The 10195-nt window shown below is 32.9% G+C and overlaps 1 long non-coding RNA gene across 1 annotated transcript; it reads left to right on the forward strand.

The window, feature by feature from the left end:
- Window positions 1-422: 422 nt before the first annotated feature.
- On the forward strand, window positions 423-2567 carry LOC133199857 (uncharacterized). The gene is made up of 3 exons (XR_009722852.1): window positions 423-475; window positions 1244-1421; window positions 2478-2567. It is a non-coding gene; the product is annotated as an uncharacterized LOC133199857 (long non-coding RNA).
- Window positions 2568-10195: the final 7628 nt, after the last annotated feature.

Here is a 10195-nt window from a genome sequence, read left to right on the forward strand (position 1 = left end):
AGGTATGAAATGGTAGTTTTATTAATTATGGGGAAAATATAGAATTAGCCAAAGTAAATTTGGAAACTTCACTTCTTGTAAATTATCAAACTGATAACTGCCAGGGTAAGGTAATGCGCATATAACAATGCTTTTTAATGTTTTATTGATCTATATAGTTTGTTTGGTTCTTTTCGTAACCTACATGGAGGGAATGGTTCCCTACCCCTCCTCCACTATGACTTTATTTCGTGAAAAACTACTGGGAAAAAAACAATGTAAATATGAGTACATTATATACCTTATTTTATTTAATATGACTGTCTGAGTCTCTTTATTTCCAATATTGTCCTCCGTAGTACACATTCGTAGTAACATTAGAAGTAAATTGACATTCTTGCAAACGAACCAAAGTTTTTCACAGAGGCGGGAAGTATATATAGCTAAGTATAAAGATACCTAAGCATTGCTATTGACGAAGTGAACTAAATCAAAGGTAAGAAGCATGCATATGAGGACATTTTTCTATATGAAGAGATCATTTAAGAGATATATCTTCTTTTTCTTAAAAGTCCATAGATAGTGGACTTATCATTTTTATCATCAGGTATCAAAATATTACATTTTGGTCGTTATTTGACAGAAGTATATATAAATTGTTGTATTTATAATTATTCCAAACAGCAATATGTGACGTCACTTGATACTACCTTATAAAGATAATAGTTTTAAAATTCTTGATACTATTACAAGATAAATTCTTGAAAATTAAAAATATTTTCTGGAAAAGAAAACGAGTTTCCAAATGGGAATAATTTAATTCTGGTTGTAACGCTGTATTTGATTGGATAAAAAATTTACTTTATATCGTATAAAATGGGTTGCATACGTCACAATGACTTGCGTCAAAACCGTATCGATCCGCCTGACGTTACATTCAAATTTTGTACAAATTGAAGTCATTTTTAAAGGATTTCTTACACCAAATGAATGAAAATTAAATTATAAGGTATGAATTTAATAGCTACTCAATTTATACGGTATAAACTGGGTTGGAACAGTTTATGCTTTTATATAAACCGCGAAGCGGTTTATAAAGCGTAAACTGCCCCAACCCAGTTTATATCGTATAAAATGGGTAGCTATTAAATTCATTCCTTAAAAAAAACTTGTTTTCTTCGCTTGGTAAGTTGGTATATAAGAAACAATTTCCTATCCAAAAGACTCCGTGAGAAATTATTTTCAAAGCACATTCAATCTACAGTGTGCAATGGCTTGTCCAGGATGCAAAAACGGAGGAAGTGCTTTCAAGTGCGACAAATGTGGAGTCATACAATGCAAGAACAAGTCCTGTACACACCACAGCCCCAAGGCCGGGAGCGGATGTGCATCCTGTGGAAAGTCGGGGGGACAGAAAAAGGTGTAAAATGAAGAGTCTTACTGTAAGTAATTACAATCTTTACTCTGTGACGTCACTGTATTCTTAGACTATGCGTTTACTTTGCTTTTGAATATGTGTATATAATTTAATTTTAGTTGTAACACATCATTTGATTGGATAAAAGATTTCGTTTATATCGTATAACATAAGTTGCCTACGTCACAATGAGTTACGTCAAAAACGTATCACTTCACTTGACGTTACTTATAAAATATGCTCAATTTGAAGCCATTTTTGGAGGAAAAATTGGTCTTATTGTCTACACTGAAATTAAATTATAAGGAATGAAGCTTATTCTAATCTATGTTATACGATATAACATAACTTGGGGCAGTTTACGCTTTATAAACCGCGAAGCGGTTTATAAAAAAGCGTAATCTGTCCCAAGTTATGTTATATCGTATAACATAGGTTAAAATAAGCTTCATTCCTTAAATTTTTATTTTTTTATTTATATAAAGATAAATATTTATTTATATAAAGATATGCTGAGAAGCATAATCATAGGAAGTTTTCTTTTATGAATCCTGTGTCTTTAACGTGATTACATGTAGGAATCTTCAATATTGTAAACATCCTGTTCAAAGACTGACACTCAGGCGCAAATCTAGAGGGGGAGGGGGCGAATCTCCTGGAGTTACTATATTTTTATGTGAAAGTAACGAAAAAATGACATTGGAACCCCCTCCCCTCGGAAACACGGACCCCTCTTAAAACAGTAAGGATAGTCCTGGTTTGAAGAAAGTTGACTTTTGAAGAGTAGACCTAGGAAAGTGTCACCCCCCCCCCCCCCTCCACACAAATACGAAATAGGTTTTCCAGGTTTGGTCAAGTTGTTTATTTTTATTAAATTTTTTTTAATTTTTTTTTTGTTGCTTGTCAAAAAATTTTCATGTGTGAAATGTAACTACACCCACCCCCCCCCCCCCCACCCCACCCTCTTGCAAAAAATAAAAAACCTTGATCTGCCCAAGGCTCTTGATAGTACAAATTGACAAAAGTGTTCGAGAATTTAGTAACTGTTCAAAAATCCATGGTTTTTCTTTTCCTTTTGTAGGCACATCATACTTAGACGGGCAGCCAGCGTTTAATGTTTTGTACATTATGTGTTGTTCTAGCGTAAAATAAAAAAAATGGTGATACTAAATTTAATTTTGTTGTTTGTATATGTTCATTTTCTTCCAGAAGTGTGCAAACATTAATGCACAGACAAAATTTTCCCAGTTTCACATACTTGTATTTTATATTAATAATGCCCTGTTCACACGGAGAGTTTAATTCGAATTAAACGTAAGTTACTGCGAATTAAATTTGATCCGCGTTCACACGGAGAATTTAATGCGAATTAGTTTAATTCGAATTAGTTTACTGCGCATTAAATTACTTCGCATTAGCTCCGTGTGAACGCTAAGCGAAGCTAATTCGAATTAAATTTTGACGCATGCGTAAGGGCAGAATTAAGTCACAGGCCACATGCCGATAGTCAAATATAGGTACTTGTGCTATTTTTGAGTGGAAAACAAAGGAAAATTATGTTAATCACTAAAATGTGTACAGACACTATGACATTATGTCAAATGTATACCTGCTCTGCACAATATGACGTGATTTGTAAATGACGTCATAATAGCCTCACCGAAAAGCCTTGTTGTAGAAATAAAATTATAATTCGCATTAGTTTACTTCGCATTAGCTGTCGTGTGAAGGCAATTTAATTCGCATTAGTTTAATTCGCATCATTTTACTTCGCATTAATTTACTGCGAATTAAACTCTCCGTGTGAACAGGGCATAAAGCCATGCAGTTGTGGTAATAATTCAACATGATATCAAAGAATGACTTTGCAAACAATGCAAGTTCATGTGTTATTCAGTATTTTTCACAAACTGGAAATATATGGGTGAAAATTTCGGAAAAAAAATACCTAAACCTCCTCAACGATAATCAATGTAAAAAAAAGACTCCGGGTTTTTGGAATATTGGGTGCTAGATGTTACCACTCCCAAATTTTTTTCCTAGAATGCTCCTCATTGTGCCGTATTTAAAGATTTTATCATAATAGAAACACTAGTAATTTGAAACCTTAAACTTCATCTATTTCGAGGAATGTATCAAGAACATCAACATTCTCCACAGAAACAATGGAGGTGATGTTACCTTTGTAACAACTAACAAGAGGCCCACGGGCCTTAGCGGTCACCTGAGTATAATGTAACACTCTGAAGGATCCATAGATTGAATATAAAATAAACCAAATAAGCTGATAAATGAAACTATGTTGCCCAAAAGCAAAATAAATAGGATGATCAGTGATTCACAAAATAAGTTGGTGCTCAATACCAAATCCTAAATTTGATCGATATTCTTGCCCGTACATGCCCCCATTTGTCACTATCCTCGTGCTGGCTAAACGAAACAATAGTTCTTTAGCACTATTAGTATTTTTACCCATCTCATTCCCTCTCACATTGGTCACTCTTAGTCTTTGAAGAACATTTAATGTACAAAGATATGGCATGTTTGTCTCATTCTTCTTTATCTTTTATTTAAAAGTTTATCTGACCATTGAAAAACTATGAAGGTACTTTTTGTATTAAATATTATAAAAATTTCTGTATAAGTACTTTTTGTATTAAATATTATAATTTTTTTTTGTATAATTCTGTTATTCAATTGATCTTTTAATCACATTTATTACAGTGATTAATTATCATAGATGAATAGCAAAGGGAAAAAAAACTTCTTTCAGTAGAACACAAATTAATAAATAGACCCAGTGGTGCAGAATTTCAAAAATCTGGTATAAATACCCTTACCTAATACAACTTCATATACTCTTTTTCCTCCTAGATGTTCAGGAGCAGAGAAGATTATCAAAAAATAATACATTTTCACTATAGATTCAACATAGCCCCACACTAACACTTAAGCTCCTGGCCCTAGGGCCAAAAATTCACAAGTTCGGGAGAGGCCTCCCTGCTCATCATTACCATGCACTTAGAATGTTTGCTAAATACCGATGGGCAGAAAAGAAGCTTTGATTTTCAAAGAAATAATGCATTCTTACTAAGTATATATTCAGAAGAGCCTACCCTTACACTAAAACCCCTGATTCAGTGGGTAATGAATTTCAAACTCTTTAAAAAGGCATCCTTGATTATCATAGCCATGCAATAAGTTTGTCTACTAAATATCCAGGGACAGAGAAGAAGATTTTCAAAGAAATGAAGCATTATCACTATATAATCAACATCATACCATGCACCTAGTATATCTACTATAAAACCTGGAGCAGAGAAGATTTTCGAAGAATAAATTCATTTTCACTATTTAATCAATAGAGTCCCGCCCTAACACCAGAACCCCTGACCCAGGGGCCATGGAATTCACTTTTGGAAGAGGCACCCTTGTTTATCATACTATATACTTGGTGTTTTAGCTTTAAAAATATACAGGGGCACAGAAGAAGATTTTCAAAGAAATAATGCATTTTCACTATATAATCAATAAGCCCTCCCCTCCTGTAGAACCCCTGACCCCAGGGTAACAATTTTCACAGTTTTGAAGAGGCACTAGAGGCAGAGGGGAATATGTATCTATTTGGGGAAATATAAGAACATCACTATTCTCCACATAACAGTGGAATGAGATGATGCTACATCTGTGAGCAAGAGGAAGAAGGACCTAAAATGTTCTCGTCCAGAAAGTAGGGCTGCGCAATAATATCGATATTCCGCTATATTGCGATTCCTTAACAAAAAATATCTTATTGCGATACGTTTTTCCAGTACTGATATACCGGCAAACTGCTTGGGCTTTAGATTTCTTAAGTAAAATATGAAATTTAATAGGTTAGAAACGTTTTCAATCGTGCCAAAGAGTACCAAACGGTAATGTTGCTATTGTATGGTTGCATTGGTTGCATTTCGTTAAAAAAAACTATAGTGAAATTAACAAGAACTTTTTTGTCACAATAATAGTTTTACACACTCTTTTTATAGTTAATAAAATAAGAAAAGGAGCATTTTAACTGTAGTTGAAAATATTGCAATACATATCGCAATACAGTTTAAAATATCGCAATATATCGCAATACAAAATTCCCAGTCGATACTCAGCCCTACCAGAAAGTGAAAAAAATACAACTTGTACATGAATGTTGTGGATCATGCAGATCAACTGGGATCCTTGTACAACACAAGTAGAATACCTTGAAATGGTGGAAATATTTTTTTCCTTGCCAATCACACCATCAAATTAAAAAAAATAATTTAGAGAATTTGTGCCCCCCGCTAAAGGAAAAAAGAAGAGGGTGGAAGAAATGGTAAAATTTTGCAGATGGAGAAAGAAAAAAGGCCAACCTTGACCTTTGAGCTTTTGGCCTTAAGGCCACATAAATTTTAAAGTTCGTCTTAAATTGCTTTAAAATCGGGGTGGTTGGCGGATTTTATTTTTATTTTCTATTACTGTAAACATCTACATAACGATCTTATACAAAATTTTCACATTGTAAATGCCAATATTGGTATATATATATTTGATTACATATTCTTTCAAATGTGCATAGAGGATTCTTTTTATATAAAATATTTATATAATAATGATTTTATGAGAACGTTTGTCCACAACACACATAACTGCTTGTATGAAATTGGGCGCGGATCCAAATACTTCGAGCATATTGCTTTACGAGTTATTCGCCACTTCTCATTGGCCTTTTTCTATATATATATTTTTTCGTTTGACCACCAAATATACTTGTGCTATGTCTGAAAATATCACAGATTTCTATTATAATGTCCAATTTTTCGTTCATGACACGATCGATATTGTCAAAATTTTACACAACACATGGTGTCTAATTTAGCCTTTACTAAACAGTTCTTGTAGATTTACTTTGAATTAACTTGTTAAAATATTATCTTTTCTCTCTTTCTTAATTAAAGAGGAAAGTTCTCGCATATCATGGAATTTAATGTTGTTATGATAATTAATATCAAGGTAACTGATCATAAGTAGCATAAAATAATGTTGCTAAGTACATTAACTTAATTTAATCTAGGTACATACAGGAAAAAAATATAGATTGAGTACAATACAACAATTTAGAGGATCCATAAACTGATAAATGAATCTTTGTTGCCCAAAAGCAAGAAAAAATAGTATGATTAGCATCACCAAATTAATTGGTCTAGTATCCATCTGTCCCCCAATTATCACTAATACCATGCAGACTATATACAAATTGTCTAACCCCATATTATTACTTCTCACATAGGCCTCTCTTGGCCTTTGAAGAACATTTAAAAAGTTATTTTTGTCTCATTTTTATTCATGTATTATTTCGAAGTCTACCTGATTATTAAAACTATGAAAGTACTTTTTGTATTATACAATAAATATTCTTACATAATTCTCTTATTCTATAAATTCTATTCTATTATTCAAATACATTATTTACAGTGATTAATTATCAAAGGTGAATGGCAAAGGGGAATAACTTTGCTCAGCAGAATACAAGTTAATAGAGCCCTGACCAGGACCAGAACACTTGACTAAATGGTCCAGGTGTTCAAAATTCTGGTAAAAATATGCATATTAAAACTTTTACTCTGTTTGCCTCGGATATGCCCAGAAACATAGAAGATTTTCAAAGAAATGCATTTTCACTATATTATTAAATAAATAAAACCCCATCCTTATACCAGAACATCTGACCCATTGGCCATGAACTCACAATTCTGGAAGAAGCACCCTTACTCATCATAACTATACACTTGTTTCTTTGCTTTATAACCAGTAGTAAAAAAAAAATATTTGAAACAAATTATGCATTTCCACTATATAATCAATAGAGCCACCACCCCTTCATAAGAACCCCTGACTCAGGGGCCATGAATTCCACAATGTTGGAAGAGGCATTCTTCCTTATCATAAAAATGCACTTCCCTTGTTTGAATATTACCCAGGAGCAGATTAGAAGATTTCGAAAGAATTTATGCATTTTCTCTATATAATCAATAAAGCCCCGCCCTAACACCAGAACCCCTGACCCTGGGGCCATGAAATTCACAATTTTGGAGGAGGAACTCTTGCTCATCATAACTATGTACTAAGTGAGTTTATTTAATATCCAGGAGCAGAGAAGATTTTCAACGAATTAATGCATTTTCACTATATAATCAATAGAGCCCGGCCCTAACACCTGAACCCCTGACCCAGGGACCATGAAATTCCAAATTTCTGTAAAGGCAGCCATGCTCACCATAACTATCTTCTTAGTTAGTTTATTTAATATCCAGGAGCAGAGAAGAGGATTTTCAAAGAATTAATGCAAGTTTACTATATATAATCAATAGAGCCGCGTCCTAACACCAGAACCCCTGATCCTGAGGCCATGAAATTCACAATTTTGGAGAAGGCACTCTTGCTTATCATAACTATGTACTAAGTTGGTTTATTTAATACCCAGGAGCAGAGAAGAAGATTTTCTAAGAAATAATGCACTTTCACTATATGATCTATATAGCCCCACCCTAGCACCAGAACCCCTGACCCTGGGGCCATGAATTTCACAATTTTGGTAGAGGGCTCAATGCTAATTACAATCATGCCAACAGTTTGACTGCTTGATGTTCAGGAGTAATGAAGATTTTTAAAGATTGCATTAATTTTTGTGGTTTTAGCCCCATCCCTCAGGTCCCAAGGGGGGCAGAGACCAGGAAATTCACAATTTTTGTTCCCCTTCACCCATAGATGCTATATGCCAAATTTGGTTGAAATTGGTTGAGCGGTTTCAAAGAAGAAGCTGAAAATGTTCAAATGTTAACATACGACGCACGACGACGGACGAAAACGGATAGCAATAGGTCAGCTGAGTGACTCAGGTGACCTAAGAAGGCTATCGGGCTCGCTCTTTTTTGTTAGGATATTAAAAAGACATGGCAAATCAGTAGAAAAGAAGGCCATTGTTTTATTTATTTATTTACGTATCTTATTTATTAATTTTATTTATTTATTTATTTATTTTGGAGGAAAATTTTCATTTTCATTTTGGTATCCCCATCCTTCCCCATTTCTGGATTTGCATTTTATTATTATTATTTTTTATATACACGGAGAGTGATTGAGGATTTGCACATTTCATTTATATTTTTCTCTCTTTCATATACATGTACGTTACATTATATACAATATTATCAATATCCTTTAAGATTCGAATAAGGATTTCACCTTAGAAAATAAAACATAAAAGGGTGAATAATATAGAAAATCTATGTTTTTATATCAATAATTGGTTAAAACAGTTGTAAGTTTTCATATATAAATACTAGTGTTTGAAAAGGAGATTGTGGTTGTTGTCGACAAGCGAGAGCAAAACAAAATTTGAAATCAACCAGTTTCTAGCCACGGGGCTTTAATATGCATTAAACTGAAGAAACATGTGGAAATATAGATAAAATTGAATACTCAGTAATTAGCCTTACCTATTTGAATTTTGCATGAAATGCTTTTAAATGACAAATAGCAATATAGCAAGACGAAGTTCTTGTTAAATCTCTATTTGAAATATTAATTACTGAAATTCTACCGCTACCATGGAAGCAAGCCTCTTAATGATATCGGTCAAAAATCAAACAAAATAACTTGTTTCAATATTGACCCTTCAGTGCGAAGGGGTCGCTTGCTCTTCAAATCAATATAAATAAATATTAAGTGAAACTAAAATAGGTCTTAAAATCTTCTTTATATAAAATTTAAAGACCAGTGACAAAGACTGATTTTACACGCGTTCCTATAGTCACAATGTAATATTTAATGAAAACAAAAACAAATTAAAACAAAAATATGGAAGTCTATAAAGTACATCAATTAATGGAATTAAATTGTCTTAAAACTTAAAATTGATCAGATAGCCTTAACATATTACCATCAAAATACGGCGATGTTTGAAGGGGGAAAAGGTTGATCAGACGTGGTTGTAATGATAATGCCCACTTAGCTTTATGGTTAACACCCCCTTATTTTTAAAACCAACCTAGTGAAATACTTTTTCATACCATCAATTAGCTGTTTTATGGCATAGAAATGAATATTGTTAGATCATTTTTTTTTATTCATATTAGATAATGATATAACTGGCCCACTTATCAAGACTATGACATGGCAATTATTAATATTATGAGGAAAAAATGTAGAAATCGCTAAAGGAAAGTTGGCAGCTTTCAGTTCTCGTAAATTATCAAACTGATAACTGTCAGGAAAAGGTAATATTGCAATGCTCTTGATGTTTTATTTATTTTTATACGTGTTTGTTCCTGTATCATATTTGCAGGGAATGTGTCCCAAACCCCCATTCAACATGACTTTTTTATTTCGTCAAAACTATTGGAGAAAAATTTTAATTGTAAATATGAGTATTCAAGTTCAAGTTCAATTTATTCACTCAAACCAATTAATGGTACATGAGGTTCTATGTACAATATATACAAAAACAATATACAAGATACACGTGAAATGGCGGAAATACATTCAAATTATAAAGTAACCAAAATAATAATAATAATAATAATAATTATGGAGGACAGACTTGTTCATATACCCTATCTATGTAGCTGCATAGTTTGATTAATACCTTGGAGTCAGCAGTTGACAACAATTCTGAGAATTTGTAGAAATTTGGTCTATTACAATATTTACCAGGTAGATACTTTTTTCTGCATTCTGAGAAAAATTGACATTCTAAAATATAGTGATACTCATCAGCTATTTGTC

This window comes from Saccostrea echinata, unplaced genomic scaffold (genome assembly GCF_033153115.1).
Source record: "Saccostrea echinata isolate AGI-Se365-2 ecotype Australia unplaced genomic scaffold, CSIRO_AGI_Sech_v1 ptg000002l, whole genome shotgun sequence".
Classification (NCBI taxonomy): Eukaryota; Metazoa; Mollusca; class Bivalvia; order Ostreida; family Ostreidae; genus Saccostrea; species Saccostrea echinata.